The 24259-nt window shown below is 37.1% G+C and overlaps 1 long non-coding RNA gene across 2 annotated transcripts in view; it reads right to left on the minus strand.

Annotated features, from left to right (window-relative positions):
- The window catches only part of LOC128922039 (uncharacterized), a 275031-nt gene that overhangs the window by 239389 nt on the left and 11383 nt on the right, over positions 1 to 24259 (minus strand). The window contains exons 3-5 of one of the 2 annotated variants that reach the window (XR_008471312.1): positions 16883 to 16927; positions 12649 to 12788; positions 12438 to 12583 (exon numbers count right to left, since the gene is read on the minus strand). This is a non-coding gene — a long non-coding RNA (uncharacterized LOC128922039). Of the gene's footprint in view, positions 1 to 12437; positions 12584 to 12648; positions 12789 to 16882; positions 16928 to 24259 lie in introns of those variants that run through there. The other variant, XR_008471313.1, reaches the window with a different exon arrangement.

A 24259-nucleotide genomic window follows, 5' to 3' on the forward strand; every position in this document is an offset into this window, starting at 1 on the left:
CAAAAAACAGGCGTAGATAATGGTGTAATACTCAAAGTTGTTAACATTAAACTTGGCAAAAGTTCGTCGCCGGTGCAAATAACGAAGTGACAAAAGCATGTCGGAACTTCTTCAAGTCCAATGGCTGCATCGGAGACATGACCTTTAATGACTTCTGAGCAATAATTAAAAATTGAGTTCAATAGACGAAAGTTCAATTAGTGCAAGTGTCCATGCAGTAATAATAGTACATGGAAGCTTATAACAAATAAGAAGGAAACTTATAGAAGATAGAAGACCTTCATCTCACAAATACTATATAAGTGCAAAAAGGATCTAAAAGAGGCAAGTACTGGACTTTCCTCTATAGAAATTTATCGATCGTAGTGATCAGGTTTAGGGTTCTATATTTACAAAATCCAAACATTACACCTCTCAATTAGCTTATGTATATGCAATGAGTTTGTGTTATATATACAAATGAAACCATGAAAGTTGTTGGTTCCTAGAAACGTAGTTAATGACCTCAACCGGAAGATTGTAAAATTTAAATGATAACAAATGTTGTTGTAACCATAAGCCACACCGGTGTCCTATAAAGCATTGAGGCTTTGTTAGACTGTCGGTGTTGGCTACTCGAGTTTCATCTGACCTGGATGTCGTTCACTGGTTGGCACGGAATTCCGTTGTTTATCACAGCATCGCTGTCGTTGCGGCAAAGAAGTCAGCGAACTCATTTATAAGAGAAATGTTCTTATACAAACATCACATGAACGGAAATAAATATTGCTCCACAATCGCATTTCATTTTCATTTAAATAATAATGACTTGATTACACTTGTCAGATTTTAGTAGTTTATAAATGCTTTCTGTAATTTGCTTTGAGTTAATTTTATTTTTGGAACCACGAACGGCGAATTCTTCTCTATCATTTTCATCTTTTATTATCTCGTAAGACTTGGTTTCCTTAAGGCAAATTTGTTTCACTGGCCAGTGTATCGCGCATTTTCATCTCACTCACTTGCATTTGGGAGTGTGTAATGCGAGCATCAAAGCTCTAACGTTAGGGACACATGTAAAAGAATTGCTATTCAGATCAGTAAACGTTGTTTATTTCGCGAGTGTATATGTGTGGATCAGATTACTGTGAATTGTTCATGTTGATGCATTTTTCCATTTGCGCTGCAGTCACTTCTTTCGAAAAATGCCCTTTAATCTTTCGTCTATTCCAGCGAGGTCTTTGTTCTTGACCAAACAAAAAGTTGTTGCTGTTACGGGTGTAAAGAATCACCTGTGCCAGTTGCTTCTAGTTGGTGCATTTCACATTCAGCATATTCTTTTATACCATTAGTCAGAATAATTAAATATGGCAGTGGATCAGTTGCTGATACAGCGATTGCAGAGGCTACTAATAATGCTTGCTCTGTAAAGTAGTGGGCGTGTGTATAATAAATCACATAGATTAAGTATGCTCTTAATCCTTTTATTCAATTCACATAGAAAATATCTCTCTCACACATAGAGTAACTTGTATCTGGAACGAAAAGACATTGGCTGTGCTAGTTTAAAATGCTTTTTCATGAATGTAAATATTGCTGCACTTTCATTGCTTCTGAGCTCTACTGCATATGAATATATACTCACTTGTCTCCTCATTTCACTTTCAATCTCCACAGTTTTTTTAAGAAGCCTTAGAGGCGATGATTTCTCGTAACTTACATTGCAATTGCTTATAAATATTATTTTCCGACTACTTCCTCTACTCGCCTGATGTCCCCTAATAACATACATAAAGTAAAATAAATTGAATATGTGTGTTAGGTAAGCAAGCACACCCAAATTCAATAGTCACACAGCCGCACCCAGTTTTGGGAACGCCATCCATACAATGGGAAAAGTCTTCATCCACCTTTCCTCATATACTCGGCACTCAAAATTAATATTGAAATTGGCTTGGGAAGGTGCAGCTTACACACAATATGAATTTAAAATCCGTAGGGTGATCCTTTATTTGTGACTAATAATATCTGTTGTATCGCTAGTATTGGTTATCTCCAGAATATTATAAGTTTTCCTAATTTTGAAATATAAATAATTAGAGTATTGTGATTATTTCAAATGTATTTTCACCACATTTAGCATAATGTAAAAACACTTAGTTTCGTTATTGTGGCATATATGGTATATGCTTTGACACAATGTACATACATATGTATTAGCCGAAACCATTCATTAAGCCAAAACCGTGTTAAATTTTTCGCATTTGTACCCTTTCTGTCCTCCCTCCAATTTAACAAAGAAGACGGCAAATTGAGGTCATTTAAGGCAAAAAATTGAGAAAACAATGTTCATACGTACATATGTGCATACATATTCAGCATAGTGGGTGACCGAGCATTTAAGATTCCACCCACTACTGAATTCATAACACATTTGGGGCAATCGAATGGAAAAATAATCGAGATTTTGGTTTTATGGCGCACAAAACTGTCTTTCAGCAGGCACTCTCAACAAGCGTGAGGTACTGAAGTTAATGACGGTGGTGCTGATGATGGCGCTGTTGCTTATATTATCAATATTGTGAAGTTTAGGTTAATTTCCAAATATGGGGTGCCACTGGTGGTGATAGTCAGAAAAATGGCACATTGCATGGTAGGATTACTATTTTGAGCTGAAAAAGCTGAGCAGATATTCAGTTTTTATTGGCTCTATATTTTAGTAGAACCTCCAAATGTATATGTTATATGAACATCCGTAAGTACGAGGAAGTATATCTATACACTGATAGAACCAGATGTTCTAATACATAAGAACGAAGCTAAAGCCTCAGCAAGTTTGAAATTGACTTATGCTCAGTTCAGTGCATTCAATTAAAACAAATGCAAATATTTCCACTTCACACATTTCCATTTTAGTGCGCATTGCATATCGCCCTCGCCTGCCACTAAGTCGTCAACCGCTTACCCACATAAACATATGCAGAGAGTCGCAGACTGATTTCACTTGCCTTGCAGTTTAATTGAGTTTCAGCCGTTAGCAGTTGCTGCTACAGCTTAAGCTACTCGCGCAGAGTACTATAAATTCCTACCTCAATCGAAAACAACAACACATCTGTGGGGGTGGAAAGTAGCACTGCTATTCGTGGCAGTAGAAGTGCTGATAAGGCAAAGCCACTAATACACTTCTTCGCATTTCACAACAACAACAGCACAAGAAAGAGTGAATGATTTACAATCTGGGAGAAAAGTTGAACGTTCAAACTGAACACGAACGTACTTTTTTTCAGACGTACGTATTTTTTTCAGATTGACTTTATTTCATGTACTAAAGCAACAAAAACAACAGCATATGGAATCAGACACCTTCCTAATATCCTGTGGTTATTGTCAACTCAATTATTGTCACCGCATGTACACACAGGCGAACTTACTTCCCAGTAAAGGATTATGTAGAAGATATATTTCATTTCTCTTCTTCTTTGCTGATTAAGAACTCCAAATAAACTCGTCTAAGTTTATCCTGATCGTAATACAAATTGTTTATCGTGGGCGTTTTAAGGCGAATTCTCGGTCCATATTACGCAAGACACTGAAAAATAGCCCAGGTGCGATTCAAGCATTCTAAACTCTACAAGTCTCTCATCATTCTCGTCCTACTTTATGGTGCAGAAGCGTGGGCGGTGTCAACATCCGATGAGAGTTTTCGAGAGAAAGGTTTTGCGGAAGATTTATGGTCCCTTAAACATTGGCAACGGCGAATACCGCAGACGATGGAACGATGAGCTGTATGTGTTATTCGACGACATAGACAGCAAATAAAAAGACAGCGGCTACGCTGGCTAGGTCATGTTGTTCGAATGGATTAAAGTGCTCCAGCTCTGAAAGTATTCGATGCAGTACCCGCTGGTGGAAGCCGAGGAAGAGGGAGACCTCCACTCCGATGGAAGGACCAGGTGGAGAGGGACCTGGCTTCGATTGGTATAACCAATTGGCGCCAAACTGCCAGAAAAAGGGATACGTGGCGCGCTGTTTTGGACTCGGCTATAACCGCGTAAGCGGTGGCTGCGCCAGTCAAGAAGAAGAAGTGATTCAAGCATAGCTTCGTGGCTTACTTTGGTCCGGCAATAAAATACTTTCAATGGGAAATACCAATAAATGTGTTCTCTCCTACAAATTGAGTATGCAATGCTTTACTCGACGCCCCTATTAGTTATGCATATTAAAATAAGTTTCTTCAAAAAGGAATTATAATCTTTAGAATGAGCATACTCACAGCATTTATATTCGAGTCACGTGCCAGTAGTGCGATGCATGGAATGTCTTAGGCTAAACAGAACATTGTGAACATAGCGGCAACAGCTGGCAAAGGAACATATGTGCCACTCATTAATCATTACGCATATTAGTTATGCTCGTTCAATTACCTTGCCACTTAGAATTTGTGTAATTTTCCTTTCTTATGTAATATATAAATACTTCTTTTTTAATAAAATAACATTTTTTCCTGTTAAAAGGGCCCTTTTTACTTATATAATATTTCATCTCTTCTTCATTTCTAATCCAAATTCTTTAGAGTCTTTCATTGTCAATCCTTTTCGTTTTCTTAGTTCTCTACTCATTTCTTTCCTCATCACTTTTCACATTAGAAACTTTCCTACAACTTTGTTGGGCATGTCACTTACGTCTGCTCCCTGTCGTTTACCAATGTACAGTTACTTGCTGCAAGACTGCACTTTGTGTACAAGTAAATAAATGCACATGTGTTCCATAGGGACTTATGTAAGTACTTATGTTTCTGTCTTCTGGTTTTTATTTGGTGATAAGTTTCACGCTTCTTTTGACATTAGGTCGGGTGTGTTTTTGGAGCATTAGTTCCTTCATATCTCATTGTTGGTTAAATCAGAAGACTTTGTAAATCGTGTGTGGGTCGTTTGTAAATAGGTGTGCGAGCACTAAAGCGAATCTCGACTTTGTCCTAGAACCACCCTAATGTCGCTATTGTAAGTAGTGCACTTTGTATTGTTGTTAGAGGAATCCTGAAAATTCTTATTCATGTATTCTTTGTTTTTATATAGTTTTTATATATGCATTCGCCTTTTCCCCATTTTTTCATCAAAATCCAATTTTGTACATCGTATTTTTGGGCGGTGCAGGAGCGTTGCAAAAGCTAACATATATATAGCGTTTGCTGCTTGGGCTAATGTTTAGTGTACTGTAGTTGGCTATAGATGTCAACAGCAGAAAATGCCGGACTTTCATATACTTTTGGCCATTTGCTCCGACAACCAAAACAGATGTGCAACGTTGAAAACAAAGCAGCATCAGCACAAACACTCTGTATAGAGAACAAAATCGTTGTGTGTTTCATGTATTGGATGAACCCCTCAGCACGGTGTCATAACATGTTAAAGTGACCCCCACGTACAAAGCTGTCGTTCTCTACTATGGCCCAGTAGTGGCCAAGTGCCACTTATCAGCACTTGAAGGCCTTTTCCATGTTCACTTTCACTTCACGGCTTTGCTGCTCTTATCTAACCATTGTTGCTTTACTCTACTCTTCTCCTTTAACGGCTTTCATTTTTTTATATAATTTATTCGACGTAAAATTCAATTACATTAGATAGCAATTGATGAAATGATGAAGAGTTCATAAAAATAAATTATATTTAACCAAATAAAATTATTTCATATAATTGTTTTTGTAATTTTCCCAATTTGCTTAAACATTCACTCACCAAACCTATCCAAATTCAATAATACACTTTGGCTACTAAACCGTTAATTCTATCACTCAGAAGCGTCGAGTACATGAGGAAAGGTGGATGAGGACTTTTCCCATCATATGGCTGGCGCTTCTCAAAGTATGACTGTGTGGCTAGTGAATTGGGGTGTGCTTGCACCTAACACACATATTCAATTTATTTTACTTTATGTAAGTTATTGGGGCAGTATTCTCACAAATATTGCTGGGAGATCTGGCGAGTAGAGGAAGTAGTCGGAAAATAATATTTATAAGCAATTGCAATGTAAGTTACGAGAAATCAGCGTCTCTAAGGCTTCATAAACAAACTGCGGAAATTGAAAGTGAAATGAGGAGACAAGTGAGGATATATTCATATGCAGTAGAGCTCAGAAGCAATGAAAGTGCAGCAATATTTACATTAATGACCAAGCAGTTCAAACTAACACAGCCAATGTCTTTTCGTTCCAGATACAAGTAACTCTATGTGTGAGCGAGATTTCTAAGTGCATTGAATAAAAAGTGATGTACAAACAAGATAAAACGAGTGCGGAAGACTTTCAAAGCTTTGTATGTAATTCATTACACAAGTATGTGGACGCACGCCCTCTACTTTACAGAGCAAACATCATTACATGCAAGCATTATTAGTAGCCCCTGCAACCGCTGTATCAGCAACTGGAACATCCGCTCTGATCCACTGCCAGATTTAATTATTCCGAGTAATGGTAACGGGTGATTTTTTTGAGGTTAGGATTTTCATGCATTAGTATTTGACAGATCACGTGGGATTTCAGACATGGTGTCAAAGAGAAAGATGCTCAGTATGCTTTGACATTTCATCATGAATAGACTTACTAACGAGCAACGCTTGCAAATCATTGAATTTTATTACCAAAATCAGTGTTCGGTTCGAAATGTTTTTATCGACAAATTTTGTTCAGCGATGAGGCTCATTTCTGGTTGAATGGCTACGTAAATAAGCAAAATTGCCGCATTTGGGGTGAAGAGCAACCAGAAGCCGTTCAAGAACTGCCCATGCATCCCGAAAAATGCACTGTTTGGTGTGGTTTGTACGCTGGTGGAATCATTGGACCGTATTTTTTCAAAGATGCTGTTGGACGCAACGTTACGGTGAATGGCGATCGCTATCGTTCGATGCTAACAAACTTTTTGTTGCCAAAAATGGAAGAACTGAACTTGGTTGACATGTGGTTTCAACAAGATGGCGCTACATGCCACACAGCTCGCGATTCTATGGCCATTTTGAGGGAAAACTTCGGAGAACAATTCATCTCAAGAAATGGACCCGTAAGTTGGCCACCAAGATCATGCGATTTAACGCCTTTAGACTATTTTTTGTGGGGCTACGTCAAGTCTAAAGTCTACAGAAATAAGCCAGCAACTATTCCAGCTTTGGAAGACAACATTTCCGAAGAAATTCGGGCTATTCCGGCCGAAATGCTCGAAAAAGTTGCCCAAAATTGGACTTTCCGAATGGACCACCTAAGACGCAGCCGCGGTCAACATTTAAATGAAATTATCTTCAAAAAGTAAATGTCATGAACCAATCTAACGTTTCAAATAAAGAACCGATGAGAAATTTTATGCGTTTTTTTTTTTAAAAAAAGTTATCAAGCTCTTAAAAAATCACCCTTTATAAAAGAATATGCTGAATGTGAAATGCACCAACTAGAAGCAACTGGCACAGGTGATTCTTTACACCCGTAACAGCAACAACTTTTTGTTTGGTCAAGAACAAAGACCTCGCTGGAATAGACGAAAGATTAAAGGGCATTTTTCGAAAGAAGTGACTGCAGCGCAAATAGAAAAATGCAGCAACTTGAATAATTCACAGTAATCTGCTCCACACATACTCATACTGATCTGATAGTCGGTTAGCAATTCTTTTACATGTGTCCCTAACGTTAGAGCCTTGATGCTCGCATTACACGCTCTCAAATGCAAGTGAATGAGATGAAAATGCGTGATACACTGTCCAGTGGGACGAATCACCCAAATTTGTCTTTAGGTAAACCAAGTCTTACGACACAATAAAAGATGAAAATGATAGAGAAGAATTCGCCGTTCGTGGTTCCAAAAATAAAATTAACTCAATGCAAATTACAGAAAGCATTTACAAACTACTAAAATCTGACAAGTGTAATCAAGTCATTATTATGTTAAATGAAAATGAAATGCGATTGTGGAGCAACATTTATTTCCGTTTATGTGATGATTGCATAAGAACATTTATTTTATAAATGAGTTCGCTGACTTCTCTGAAGCAACGACAGCGATGCTGTGATAAACAACGGAATTCCGTGCCAACCGGTGAACGACATCCAGGTCAGATGAAACTCGAGTAGCCAACACCGACAGTCTAACAAAGCCTCAATGCTTTATAGGACACCGGAGTCGCTTATGAATGTGTCGCAGGTTACAACGGTATTTGTTATCATTTAAATATTTCAATCTTCCGGTTGAGGTCATTAACTACGTTTCTAGGAACCAACAACTTTCATGGTTTCATTTGTATATATAACACAAACTCATTGCATATACATAAGCTATTTGAGAGGTGTAATGTTTGGATTTTGTAAATATAGAACCCTAAACCTGATCACTACGATCGATAAATTTTTATAGAGGAAAGTCCAGTACTTGCCTCTTTTAGATCCTTTTTGCACCTATATAGTATTTGTGAGATGAAGGTCTTCTATAAGTTCCCTTCTTATTTGTTATAAGCCTCCATGTACTATTATTACTGCCTGGACACTTGCACTAATTGAACTTTCGTCTATTGAACTCAGTTTTTAATTATTGCTCAGCAGACATTAAAGGTCACGTTTCCGATGCAGCCATTGGACTTGAAGTAGTTCCGACATGCTTTTGTCACTTCGTTATTTGCACCGGCGAACTTTTGCCAAGTTTAATGTTAACAACTTTTAGTATTACACCATTAACTACGCCTTTTTTTTGACATTTGCTCTTCCATGTCATTCAAAATGCAAGAGCGTTGTGTGTAATAAAAACAGGCGTAGCAGCATTGATGAATATGGGAAATAGCCACTCCAGAAAAGATTCGCTTTGGATAGTTGCCGCCCTGCCTCTGCTCTCCTGAGTTTGCAATAATTGACTTATCAGTAATTAAAATACCTCAAAACTTTGGCAATTCCTCGAAAGTTTAATGAAGTTCGTGTTCTAGTAATCAGGGCGTATGAGTAACATTTGGATGCAACTTGTATGATAACTATACTGGCAAAATACGAAATTGACTTTACTTCAATACTATTATTTCGGTATTTACGAGTATCTTATACCATTCAAGTATTGAAAGCCAAAAAAATGCGTTTTCAACATTGCTTAATTCAAAGTGAAGTTGTGAAAACTCTCAATGAACTATTTAGGTAGCTCCACTCTGTTCTTCTCGCTAGGAAAAATGCATATGGAATGCCTTGTACTGCCGGTTCGCCTGTTCGTCCGTGGAATGCGTTAATTTACAAGGGTTGTGGAAAGTGCTTCATAATTTCCATAAAATTACTGTGGATAAAAAAGTAATTTACTGCTTTCGAACGTGGTTTGCTGTTGCTGTTATTGTTGTTGCGGGACAGTGCAGTGTCTTGTTTGTGCATATGTCCCTGCTCTCTGTACACTTCTCAATTTAATTAAAAGTGATCTTTGATTTATGCAGCCATAAAGCTGGATTATCCTCATATAAACTGATGACAAATTGAAAATAAATGAGTTTGCACCTTAAATGAAAATGTAAAACTGTTTGCAAACGCATTAAGTTGCGTATACGCAGTGGTATACACAGTGTATTTGGTACGCAAAATGGTTGAGAATTTGATCAGTTACAAATGATAGGTGCCAACCAATCTCAATATGATTGCTTATAAGCACATCGACTGATTGGCATAGTTTCGACCTCAAGATCAATGCAACAAGCAATTAGTATAGATTTAGGTCAATTGGGTTTATCGCTATTCAATATCTTGCCAAGAATACATTATTCAGTGGGCCGTACAAATAACCTCTCAGACTGACATACGTGCTAGCAAATATCATATTTAATACTATTGTAGCAGTACAAATGTAAAAAATGCATCTCCAAAATTTCGCAAAGAAAATGCGCAGACGAAAACTCTTTTTAATTTAACTCACACAAATTGGACAAATTTCAGAGAAACAAAAGGCATCAACACTCATTATGCCACATAAGCGGCTTAAAAGCTTTTTGAATTAATGCAGAAGAGGAAATCAAAAACCCGCATTGCTTACTTAGCACAAAGCAGTTTCATGTGCACAGAGGAAAAAGCAACAACAACCGTATCACTGCACATGCATTCATGGTCGTCAGCTGTTTTACGTTTCACACATGCTTCTTGCCAACTGCGGGCCCTGAATTATTCAAAGACTATGCAACACCAAACAGCCTTGGGCTCCTAGCGGTGTTTACTCTGCTGATTATGATGCCATGAATGACAGCAACACACCACTCCTTTAAACAACAGCAACGGGGAAGAGCAGCGGTGGCCGATCTCAGCTGGTTGCTGAATCACAGAGACATCCTATGAGAGTCGAGCGATTGCGGACGGCCAAAGGAAAAGGAAAACGGTGAAGCAACGCCTACAGATGCTTAGCTGGTGATAGAAAAATCCACAGCATAAATTATGTAAAGTACTCGGCCACATTGGCGACCCCTTTTCATATCAACTCAATATATCTTATTTCAATGTGTGGGCAGTCAGTGCAGATAGTAAAAGTTCGGTCGTTCCACTGCCGCATTCTTACATTGGTACATAAGCTGTGAGCTGTGCTGTTTACCACTTCCACCATTTTTTCACTTTTTTACTTTTTTTTTAGAATTCTATGACTTTGCATTGAAAAAGAAAAATTTTGTTTTAGTATCATGCCGTGAAATAATGTAAGTAGAGAGGAAGTTTCTTTTCTCAGAAGATTGATAGCTGTTTTAAGGGAACTTTGGAATTTGAGAAGATGGTGCCGAAACTTAAAATAAAATGAGCTCAAATTTAAAATTTTTATCTCAATAAATTTAAAAAGAATGATAAAACTATGTAGTACTTGCTACAGAGAAATATAAAATAATCGTTTCACAAAAAAGTCATATTTAATACCGAGTATAAGAGACTTAATTTATGTACTCATGTCAATTGCTTTCTGCGTGGGCTCTTAGACAAATTTCTTATGCACTCGTCCTTATCTCCTTCCCTTCACTTCCACTTTGTTAGGTCATTGCACAATAGACAGCAAGGATTTCTCCTTTTATTCCATCACTCAGTCAGTTATTCATAATGCGGTCTGAGTGCGATATCAATGGTTTTGCATAAATGGATATTTGCTGAAGCTCTTCGATTGGAGGATTTGTCAATGTTTCGCGAATTGTTCGCAATGCGTCGCGAGCAGTATTTGCTTTGTAGAGTCTGATGCATTGTTACACTTCATCAGAGCATCTACATTGAGCGCCTAAAACTTTGCAAGAAATTTAATGGAAAAACCGTGATTTTTTCTTGGATGATGTATATGGTATCACGAACCAAAAATCGTGCGCCGGTGTGATGGAAGAAAAACGCAGACTCAATAAATCACATTAATGAGTTGTTTGGAAACTCATTTGGGACTGGAACTGACTTAGAAAGCAAATCCAAGTGCTATCGGTTAATTGCAATTGTAAGTGTTGATACATCCCTTATTGGAGAATGAAGTGCTGATCCATAAATATTGGAGAAAGTTAAGATTTATTTTTATCCTTTGACTTAGGAAAAGTAAAATTATTACAGACAGTTTAAATAAAATCTGCTATTTTCGGGGTGATATGAACATTAAGATATACTTGTATTATAGATTGAAGAAAACCCCCATGGATACTTGGATAGATAGCCCTAGGTCTGCAGTGACATGCCAACTTCTGCGTTACAATTTTCAGTGCCAAGCAAGCAGTCTAGAAGAGCTCAAGAGCAAATGAAAGCGAATATATTACAAAGCAAAAGTCATTCCACAAGCGGATCAAGGTTACTCAAGAGTCACATATTTTATAAAATACAAAATAAAGAATTTATCTTAGACGTATACGAGTGTACATACATATGTGCTTGTGGATACTACTAAAGCACAATTAAAAACGAAAGCTTTGACTGCAGAAACAGAATGTTGAGGTCGCAAGTGTCCAACCGAAATTGCAGCGTTTCTAGAAATATATTCAGCTCGGGTGCTGCATGGCTGAGCAATGACCAGGACATGCTACCATTGCGCTCAGTCAGCGGAGCGAGGAGAAATGCGATGCGAGCGCATTCCATTTTGTGTATAATTTCAATTATTTGTCAGTTTGTTGTATTCAAATGTAACGGAATTCGCCATCAAAAGAATAAATTGCATGCGGGACAAAGCCAAGGATGGAAGATATTTTCTCCTCGAGTATTTGTATAAATAACCAAAACTCAAAATGTTTGGATCCAAAGTGAATGGGTCGGAATGCAATGTATATGAGTTTCGGTGATTAATGCAGGTTCAGCCAGTTAGCAGTTACTTCTCCTCACACTGTGTAGTTGCCGTAAATCAAAAGTCGTTGAATGTTGGTTGGGACTATCTTTTCCCACCCAACTTTATCGAAATGAGATCTCACCTCAGGTTCTGCTTTAAAATCTTATGAAATGAAATAAATTTTTACGGATCGCTCTTTTGTATTTGCCTTTTTTTAAATTACATACACACATATGTACATATTATAATTAATACATTAAACTGCATTTTAACTCAGTGCCATCTTAAGTCTTATACCCAACAACCAGTGATCAGTGTGTCCTAAGCCTTCATTAAAGTGCAATCGGTAACTGTAAATTCCTGAAATATAAAAGTGAAATATCAGTAGAAGTAGAAACTCTTCAAAGACACCCGCTTGAACTTACTTGTCTTTCCAAGGGCACGCCTTATAGTCCCTGCCTCAGCTGTTGCTCGCCTTATCTCAGGTTCATTGGTCTTGTGACTTATTAAGTGAGTAATAGCTGGTCACATAATTTCCTAGCCTCAAAGGGACCATACTTCATGGCTATAAAAAGTGATAAGATATATTAGTCACGTGTTTATTACTTACGAAAACAATTAGTGGTACAGTATTAAAAACTATTATTTATAGTTTAGTTGATCGATTTTTACATATGTGCGTGTGTCTAAGTGTTTATATAGTTGTGAAAGACGGCAACTTTCTAGCCTTATTCTGTCCATGTGGTGGGGCGTATGAGTAACATTTTCCTGCCGACAAGAGGATGCGGCTCACAGTCGTTTGGCATATTCTTTGTAACGTTATTGCATTGATTCAAAAGTAAAAGTAAATTGAAAATCTCTTACAATAAACACACATCACAGAGAACAGTGAACGAAAGCCAACGAAAGCTTGGTCTCTTTCGCAGCAGGGTCTTGCGGTCGGACCAAAATATTACACTTGTGTGCCCAACAAATGCAATTTCCACAAAAGACAACCGCACTCATAACCAAAATGATACTATTCTCTACGCTGAAGGTCATTCATGGACGCCCTAGCGAGATTGGACCGCCCAGTTTGCTTTCGACTTGAGCAACTTGTTTTGGGACTGCAACGAAGAGCCGAAATCAATTGTTTAAGCCAAATCTATACCAGAGTGCAAGTGCAGAGTTGATGGCTGCACACAAGTACTGACTTTACTCTCAACGCCGGATTGTGTGCATATTTTCTACTGAAGTAGAGCTTGCCAAAATTTCGCTCGCAAATTAATGAACTCGCAGCTAACAACTAACAATCACAACAAATTCTATCATCACTCCTTTCCACCGCTGTAAGCCGTGTAGATGCAATTGGCTCAACACATATTCGCCATAGTTCGCGCAAAACCAAAATTTGTAAATCTTCCAACCGCCACAGCGCCGCCGCGTGCCGCTGTGAACGCTTTTAGTGGCGTCGTAAATCTCGAGTTAGTGAAGTGAAGTTGTACTTAAGGCATGACTTAGAAACCGCAACGCAACCGACAGCTTTCAAAGCGCCACAGCAACACCAACTTCAAAGCAGACAGTGCCATCCAAACAGTTTCAGAACTCATATGAATCAGTCAGGAAATTATGTTAAGATTAAAATCGATATTCCGTGGTGTTGGCTTCGCAACTTCACTTCTTTTGCTTTTGCTTGACATTTTTGTTAAAGTTGTCGGATATTTGGGTAGTCGGGAATTTAAATAAATTCTTTTGTCCAATTTCCATGTTACACTTTTCTCCTGAATTTGACACCAAAATAGTATACAACCAAAAATGACAAAAACGGAATAGCTGCTCATAATGATGGCACATTAAAAATGGCAATTAAAATAACAATCACTGCCCCTGGAAAAAGACGCATGAGAAAGAGAGAGGGAGAGAAAAAAGGCAAATGAGTAAATTGATGACTCTCTAGCGAGAGAATTAAAAATCCATTAAAATAATTCCACCAAATTACATCGATGAAATTGTTCGCGGCGTGTTAAACTCGTTTGCTTACTTTTGTCACACTTGCTCGGTATTCTGTCTATTGTTTTTTCATTGGTAATTTTATACTCTTTGAAATTACAAACGATTACAATCAAAAAATAAATTGTGGCATTTTTTATTACATAGTTGCTTGAAAGTAGAAATTCAAATCGTCTGTGAGAACTATTACATGTTATCTAAGAGGGGATTTCACAAAGTTACTGGTTTCAACTATTTTCGGATGAGCGGTGCTACCCTTTAGTATATCATTTGTAAAGTGAATGAATTTAAGTAGTGTAAAATTGAAAAGTAGTCGTCGATTTCGCCCATTTTGAAAATGTATTGTAAACGTGTTAAGGTAATATTGGTACCACGCTCATTATCTGGTTTTTATATCAATTTCAATTTAGCGCTTTGTGCGACCGTGAGGGAAATAGCGAAAAGGTGGAAACGGTGCTTTCAGGAACACTCAGATTATTTACTTCTAGCCTTATTATTCTAGCCTTCTTTGTCGGTCAGTATGACGAAGACACTAATGGAATATGAATGACGCCGAGTGAAGAGGAAAGGCTTTAAGCGAGTAACAAATAAGAACTTATTTCCTACCAATGCATGTGCTTGTGAAATTCTCGATCCTTTGAGTGGAATGGATAGCAAATCTGTGCTGATGTTAAACTTAAATATAAGCAAGACAAATATTTTAAAACTTCAACACACACATACAAAGATTTCCACATCAATGGGCAAAGTATGACAAATATTATCGAGAACACCAAAAAGAGGTTTCTAATTTCCGCAAAAAGCAATTTGGCAAAACAAGCGAATAGTGTGGCAAACATGGTTGATCAAATATTAAGCGACTGGAAACAACGCACCAAAGAGATAAATTACAAGAAGGCAGTGCTAATGGAAAGCACTCCATCCTATGTTGTGGCAAAGGTGGGTCGTGATTCAGAAACTATAACAAATAGAACCGGCATACCGGAGATGGGCTGCAAGGAAGAGTATATTTCTAAAATGTCACAAAGGAGTGAAGATATTACCCATTGACCAATTTGTATTTTTCTGAAGACGAAGGAAGGAAGGATCCGACTTCAAGAATGAATTACTTCGGTACAGTTTACTTCTCATTATTCCATAATGAGCGATCGGTTATTGTGTAAATGTGAAAAGAAAAGGCATATGTGAATAATAGTCATTATGGTTGTTGTTGTGGTGGATATAATATGATAATATATTAAATAACATGTAACTGCAAAGCGTTTATTAATTGCATAAACACCCGTACATCAATCATTCACAATTACACAATTACACTCGAATGCAAGTGACAAGCAATTAAAGTCACTCATACGCAGTGGCATGAATATTTTCTTGAGTTTCCCTTTCAAATTAAATAAATGGAATGATGTTGCTTGCCGAAAGGAGGACAGCGATTTAGAAGGAAATATATTTCGTTGCTAAGCGCCTTTCCAACTGCATTAAATCCACTTTCATCATCAAATTTCGCTAAAAGGCTCTTAGTGAATTGCTAATTCCTAGTTTTAATTTTTCTCTTTTTGTTTTCTCGGAGTGCGCTTTGCTTTGAGGGACTTCGAGGCTAACACTTTCACTTCATTGCTTTGTATTTGACTTGTCATTCTCTGTTAGAGCCAACATCTATGAGGCTTAGCAGGCGTGTAGAGAGCTGATGAGCTGGACACAAACATGCAAAGTCTTCGTTTTTTTCTCCTCTCTTTCTTTTAAGTGCCCTGTGGCTGTCAGATCACATTATCCCCCCGCGTTTAAATATTTCCATACTTTCATCTTCAAATAAAACTGGTTTGGAAGTGACTATCTCATTGCAACTATTTTGTATGAAATTTCTATATCTTTCGCTCCCTTTGTTCAAAGTTCTTCCTTACAGAGAAGCACATATTTATTACTTGAAGCTAACACTAGAATAGTGTTTGCATTTTTATATCTTCTATTCATTATTAACTCGTTATTACCGAAATAAGGTTACAAAAGTCACGCTCTGAGAGCAGTTTTTCAGCCCTAATCCTGACGAATTTATGAATTTTGCTTCACCACATGAACATCCTTATTTAAGCTTTCAGTTTGGGTGCCAAATGTGAAATCAATAAATTCTTTGCAGTAAACAATCAAACTTCCGAGAATTTGCGAAAAAAAGAGGAGTGAGCAATATCTAATGAAATGAGTACGCAATATCGTAGAAGTTAAATCATAGTCGATATTCAGCTTACTTATAAATACCATTGCCTGAGCATTCTTATTTCTCTTGTCCATCGAACAGAATTTGTGTTTATTTGCTGTCTGTCCACAAGTTTGGCAATAAAAGCTTTTGACATTATTCCCTGGGAAGACGATTTGCCGACGCTGAAGATTAATGCGTCTCTAATCGAGCTGTCTGATGCTCTGTTATATTCTAGATTTGTATGAAATTTATATTACGAAAAGTAGACGGTTGAACGACTAATCGACACACTCCCCTTTGCCTCGGCGGAATTTATTTATTTGATTTTGTTGTGTTTTATTTACTTAATGTTCCGTTATTTATTTGACTTTTTTCATTTGATGCGGCTTAGTAGGTATAATGCGTATATTTACACAAATTGCATGCTAAATCTTATTTTATTGCCTTTGCTGCTATTTCGATTCCCAACTTACCAATTTGAGCCAAATATTTGTTATTAGCAATTGATTCTTCTCGAACTGAAAAGAAAGAGAAAGAGCACAAATAAAATATCAGTTAGTATATCAGCAGTAATTGATGGTTTTTGTATTTATATTAATAATTGTCAGTTTTGTCGTAAAATATTAAAAATACTAGTAATTAAAGTTAATAAGTTATATCAACTGAGTGAATAAATACTAAAGCATGAAATCTCGTTTCTTTTTCATATTTTATACAATGTAGGCTGCATTTGGGGTGAGTTAATCTAGGTTCAGCATATGGTATTATCAAGTGATTCCTTAAGTAAGTAAAGAACTACTTTTTGAAGTTTCCACATTATATCTTAGTATATCCTCCTATGTAGAGAGTATATATTAATGTATATCTAACCGCATTCAACCATAATCAGAGAGTTTGACCTCACATCAATTGCTCTAACTGTGCACTAACCAGATAAAGCCATTTGAGGTAATCTTCCCCATAATTGGGACTTAGTAATGAGTTGTTCAGGTGTTGCAGTGTGCTAAGGATTAAATGTGCTTAATACCAAAGGTGTGGTCACTTCTTGGCTGAGTACAAATATAGATATGTACATATCACACTTATAAAGTTATGTACATGTTTTGGCTCATAAATTCATAGGAACTGGCATTAAAGGCAAATTGAGACTTTTTCCATAATTAATTAGTTATTACGTGAGTAATGAAATCATTTAATTATGATTCAGAATTGCTAGCATAACTGAAATATTTGTAGTGTAATTAGTGCATATATACTGTAATATAGTAAATCGGTAGAACATTCTGCTTCATACAATTTGAAATTTAGAGAAATTGTCAATTGGCTTTTTGCCATCTTTTTTATACTCTCGCAACCTGTTGCACAGAGTATCATAGTTTTGTTCACATAACGGTTGTTTGTGTCACCAAGAAATATAAGAGTTAGATATGGGGTTATATATACATAAATGATCAGGATGACGAGTAGATTTGAAATCCGGATGTCTGTCCGTCCGTCTGTCCGTCTGTCCGTGCAAGCGATAACTTGAGTAAAAATTAAGATATCTTAATGAAACTTGGAACACATGTTCCTTGGCACCCTGAGGAGGTTGCTTTCGAAAATGGGCAAAATCGGTCCACTGCCACGCCCACAAAATGGAGGAAACCGAAAACCTATGCAGTGTCATAACTAAGCCATAAATAAAGTTATGAAAATGAAATTTGGAACATAGGATCCCATTAGGGAGGGGCACATTTGGATGTAATTTTTTTGGAAAAGTGGGCGTGACCCCGCCCCCAAATAGGTTTTTTGTATATAACTCGCAAACCAATTAAGCTATATAAGCCAAACTTTCTGCAGTCGTTTCTTTTAGCCGTTTCCTTATACAGTCCAAAAATGAAAGAAATCGGATAATAACCACGCCCACCTCCCATACAAAGGTTAGGTTGAAAATTACTAAAAGTGGGTTAACTCCCTAACGAAAAACGTCAGAAACACGAAATTTTACATAAGAAAAGGCAGAAGAAAGCTGCACTGAGATTTTTTTACAAAATGGAAAATGGGCGTGGCGTCGCCCACTTATGGGTCAAAAACCATATCTCAAGAACTATTCGACCGATTTCAATGAAATTCGGTACATAACACTTTCTTGACACCCTGATGACACGGGTGGAATATGGGCGAAATCGGTTCACAACTACGTCTACTTCCCATATAACCCAATTTTGAATTCCATCTGATTCGTTCACTTTATAATGTATTCATAAGGAACCAATGAAGCTAGCGGAATAAAACTTTACACAAATACTGTATTTGAGCTGTGACATCACTTGTGGAAAAATTGTCAAAATCGGACCATGACTTTTCAAGGCCCCTGATATCAAACATGAAGAACTCAGTGCCTAAGGTTAATTTTTCACCGAAAATATAGGTAAATCCCTCAGATATTTTAATGTAATTCATTCCCTCTGAATTTTTTTCTTATAACAGTTTCTCTCTGTACCTGAAATGGTAAAAATTGGGTCATAACTTCCCCCAGATCCCATATACCTAATTATGAGTAATATTAAATTAAGTGAGCGTATAGTCTTCGATACGTTGTATCTTGGTGGTGAAAACGAGTGAAATCGGTTTAGGAATTACCTCAGTCCCCATATACTATTTATAATGATATTCGTTATTCTATTGAACTTTATGCCGAATATATGGGTCGAATTGTGTTGTCTTTATAAAATTACATCAATAAATTGCGAGAGTATAAAATGTTCGGTTACACCCGAACTTAGCCCTTCCTTACTTGTTTTTACAAAAATTTAAAATTAATCGCATTTCTGTTTTTCAGTGCTTTCCCTTCTAAATATGAATTGGTGTAGCTAAATGAAAGCTTGAAAACCAATTAAATTATTCAACGAACAATGAAAAAATCAGCGGAATATAAACAATTTAGGATAAAATTTTACAATCGAAGAGTAATTGCAATTATATGTGGCGGCGATTTGACGAGCGAATTTTCATTTGACAGCTGTCAAATTGAAATTCGTGCTCATGAAAAACGGTAAATACTGAAAAATTAATTTTTTACTGGTAGTGGCCATTGCCCTAAACAAGTTTGACCGCAAAACGGTAACGCAATTAGTCAGACAATTGAAAACGTTTTTTACACGCTTTATCAAACACATAAGGTCGACAATGTTTGTTGCGGCTGTATATTTGGTAGTCGTATTCGCAGTCTCATTATAACAGCTCCCGGCCATTGGTTGGCTAATTAGGGTTGCCGCAATGATTTTCGCAAATAACCGGAAAATTTGCTTCCAAATTCGTTAGCGCTTTTTGATTTGGTCTCCACTGCGGCACTCGCTGTTGTTGTTACATCAGTTGTTAAGCATGAATATACACCAAATACTGATGCAAACGTTAAACGTTCCCTGAATAACTGCGGTCACAAAAATTGTTAGCGCCGACGAAACACGCTGCTGCAAATTTCTAAAATGGGCGCTTACTGCTGTGCTCTTAAATAAATAAATGCCAATAACAACAACATGCTTGTTTGCTTCGGTGTTGACAGTGTTTTAGCAAAACACAAAAGCTCCGCAGGCTTTGGGGAATTCGCCTAGTTTCAGCTACGATCTGAGCCATTTATCAAAACTATAATTTCACTAATATGACATTTGTTGTTGGGATTTTACACTTGCTCCCGCTGTTTGTTCTATTGTTTAAAACTATGTATATTGAGTTTTGTTCTATTCAAATAAGTAATTAAACGAGAATTCAATTATTCCTATTACATAATTCATACTAGCCGACCGCTCCGGCTTCGCACTGGTTTAAACAAACATTTCAAAAGTTATAAGTTTTTACACATGCTCTCATACATATGTATGTACTTCCCGTTTCTTGCGTGGGTTCATTTAGAAAAGTAAAATGAAGAAAATTCGAGCATGAAATTATATTTTTTATTTTTAATGAGCTAAATTTTGATTACGACCTCTAGTCTTTGAACTCCGATGAAGATAGCGTAATAAAACTTTACACCAATATCGATAACGATTACAGGAATCGGAAGTCTCATAGCGGAAGCGGATATGATACAAACCGAAATCTTCTATGAATAGGAAACACGCTGCTTCCGTCACTAAGCACTTTCTGAAGAAGGGACGTTTCCTGTCCAATTTCGCTCTATGTCGAACATCCGTTTCCGGTAAAATATTTCCGGTTGCTTAATTGCCGGTTCCGGCTCATCATATCTGGTTCCATCGGTTATCCCATATCTTGTTTCAGTTGGCTCATTCCATTTTTGGTTCCACCCCATTTCCGGTTCCGGCAATATCGTTATCCATATCCGTTTCCGGATGTCTCATTTCCGGTTCCGGTAACATCATATCCGGTTACCCCATGAGGTCAATGACCCCACCCTCATCAAGTGATGTAGTTACAAGGTCACGTGATATTTTGTTTACAGGTCATTAACTGATCACGTGATATATTTTCAAGATCACGTGATATTTTTGTTTACATTTTTGAGTGAGTTCAATGGTCCCACCCTGATCACGTGAGGTCATTTCAAGGTCACGTGATATGACATAGTTTACAGGCTATTGACCCCGCCCTGATCACTTGTTGTCAATTGAAGGTCACGTGATATTTTTGTTTACAGGTCATTGACCCCGCCCAGACCACGTGAAGTCAATTGAAGGTCACGTGATATTTTTGTTTACATATTTGTGTGAGTCCATGACCCCACCCTCATCACGTGATGTCAATTCGAGGTCACGTGATATTTTTGTTTACAGGTCATTGATCCTGCCCAGATCACGTGATGTCAATTTAAGGTCACGTGATATTTTTGAGTGTGTTCAATGACTCCACCCTGATCACGTGATGTAGTTACTAGATCACGTGATATTTTGTTTACAGGTCATTAACTGATCACGTGATATATTTTCAAGATCACGTGATATTTTTGTTTACATTTAGAGTGAGGTCAATGACCCCACGCATATCACATGATGTCAATTCAAAGTCACCTGATATTTTTGTTTACAGGTCAATAACCCTAGCCTGATCACGTGATGTCATTTCAAGATCACGTGATATTTTTGTTTACATTTTGAGTTGAGGTCTTTGATGTCCGATGTCTTTCTCTCGGATTATGAAGTGACCCTGTATATTTCTAATATTTTGACGATTTTCAATTTCAGATTAAGATTCGCCGGAGTCTTTTTGTTACCCTCACCTGGGAACTATTTCCAGAAAAGTTTAGATTCTAGCAATAAATATAGCCTATGTTACTCGAGGTGAATGCAGCTTTGGAATGGTGAAAGAATTTTTTAAATCGGCACAGTAGTTTTTGAGCTTATTCATTACAAACATACATACAAATCTTTCCTCTTTATAAAGTAGTATAGATAACGAAAAATTCTAAAAAAAAAATCCTAGAGGTGTTTTCATCATGTAACATATTCATTTATATATATTTATATATATTTTTTTATTTTATATGCTACGTAGCTAGTCCGCCCACATATAAAACACAAAAATACAATTACATGTGTTTGTGTTGTGGAGATACATTATCACATTAGTTTCTGAGTGCTTGTCATGCCAGCATATTTGTAGCCTTCATAACTCTCATGCAAGCGAAGAATTCTTGCAGGTATTTCTTGTGGGTATGTCCACCGGCTAAACCGTTCAACGCCAATTACATGTCCACAGAAATTTGGGCAAAAGTTGAAATTGCTTTACTCAAAATGCTCGTGCTGTCTTCATCCTTTCTCAGGACATTAAAAATGATTTGTGGTTATGTGACTCGGTTTTTGCGCTTCTTGCAACTTGAGTTTGTTTAGGATCGAGTCTCTTTATCGTTATTGTTTTCAATTAAACATGGTTTGTTGTGGACAAATAAAATTAATTTACTCAGCTAGTACTCAAATATAGGAAATTACATCGCGTCATTCCGTTTGCCTTTTCTTTATTTTCTTCGTGGAAACTTATCAAATAGCAATTAGCCGAAAGGATTTTAAAAATGTTTTTTGAAACTTCTCTGTTTCTAAATTTTTTGTCTATGTTTTTCCTTTACTTTCGTCGCATAACGTAATCATGAGCTTAAGGCTTGCTTTAGAGCTTTCAGTACCCAATTTTTCAACTCATTAGTGACGCTTCACTGCATAAAGCTGGAAAGCAAGAAACGACAACAAAGCAGTGAGTAGAAAATGCCCAAAAGGAGAAAAATGTAAAAATAAGCTTTTAATTTGATTTCAAGCAGCAGGCACCATAATTCAAATAAGACTTTTGTTTAGCAAAAAAATTACTGCAGGCAAAACTTATGTCACCGACTGCCAAGTGTGAGACTGCCGCGCCACCTCTCCTTCCATTTATTAGTCATAGTGGAGTAAAAATTGAAAAAAAAAATAGCCAAGCATGCACAAATGCATTTTATTTAGATGCTTTTCTCCCATTTCCATGGTAATTCGCTTTATGTCGCTTCATCTCCTCCATTCTTGTTTCATTGTTTCTTGGCCAATAGACAAACCTGCTTGCGGCCACATTGTTTTTGATGAAGTAACTTTTCCGTTTGAGACTTTAAAATGGCTTACTTTGCTTGGTTGCATGTGAAAACACAGCGAAAGGCCGCCATATTTTCACAATCAACAACAACACAAATGATCGCTTATATAGCTTTTATCGTCGGTGCAACGGGGCGTATGAGTAACCTCGGAAACCATTGCGTTTGCCTTTAATTGATAACTCTTTCGCATTCCCCACAGCTGTTCACATGTTTCTTTTTTTCTTTATTTCCACTTTTTAAAGCGATTCGTTAAGTTGGAAAAGCTCAACATACATACATGAAACTCGCATCAATGACGATGAAGAGGTGCCAGCGATGAAAAGTATGCAAATATTTTCACAAGAGTTAACACTCACGCACGCAAGAAAGATTTCTATAAGAGAGCTAGCACTCGCATGGCTCTTTGATTGTGTTTGTGCGTTTGTGTCCAGTCTCCTATATATAATAGATTGGCTTTGCCACTACTCGTTTTGGGCCATTTCCGTTACACTTGCCGTTGTGGTAGCGGAAGTGCGGGTAGGTGGAACAACGCCGGGGCTGCAGAGAGGTGTGCCGCTTGGCTGTGGTTATGGTTTACAGTTACTTTGTTGTGATTTTACAGTATTCATTGCTGTTTGCATTGCCATTGCCATTGGCGTTGGCGTCACTTTGGAACCTGTTATCGTTAGCACTGCAACAACAACATCAACAAAGGCGGTTGGAACGCGACTGAGCCGCTAAATTGTTCGCGACCACTCTTATAATTTTCAAAATGAATACCGACACACTTTTAGGAAAATTTTCATAAAGTTTTAATGACAAAATAGAGGAGAAAGCGCACAATTATAAATGCATAAGTGTGAGTGAGTGGGTATTGTTGCGTATGCGTATTCATATGCAATTTTGCGCATCTTGAAGCTTTTTACACTTTAACGACTAAGAGTAATGCAATGCGCAGTTGGAAACTTTTTTCTCTTCTAATGAAACAGAAAATGGAATAAATGTGCCTATTTCCATCCAAATATGTGGATAGCGTATACAACTGTATGAGGTTACTTCATTTATAATAATTCACTGAACCATCAAATCAAACATACATAAACAAATCTACAAAATATAATAAATTCACAAGTAAATACAGAAAACCGTATTCTTATGACTTACCACGTTGTGTGTGTATGTGCTGTGGTTTTTGTGTTTATATAAGCACGTAACAACCAAACGAATTAGTGGAGCAAACTATTAATCGCCTAATTAAACTCGGCATTACTGTTGTTAATGTCGGAGGACCAAATGTCTGGCATTTCGAAAGAAATTAGTTAAATGA

This window comes from Zeugodacus cucurbitae, chromosome 5, assembly GCF_028554725.1.
Source record: "Zeugodacus cucurbitae isolate PBARC_wt_2022May chromosome 5, idZeuCucr1.2, whole genome shotgun sequence".
In the NCBI taxonomy this organism is placed as follows: Eukaryota; Metazoa; Arthropoda; class Insecta; order Diptera; family Tephritidae; genus Zeugodacus; species Zeugodacus cucurbitae.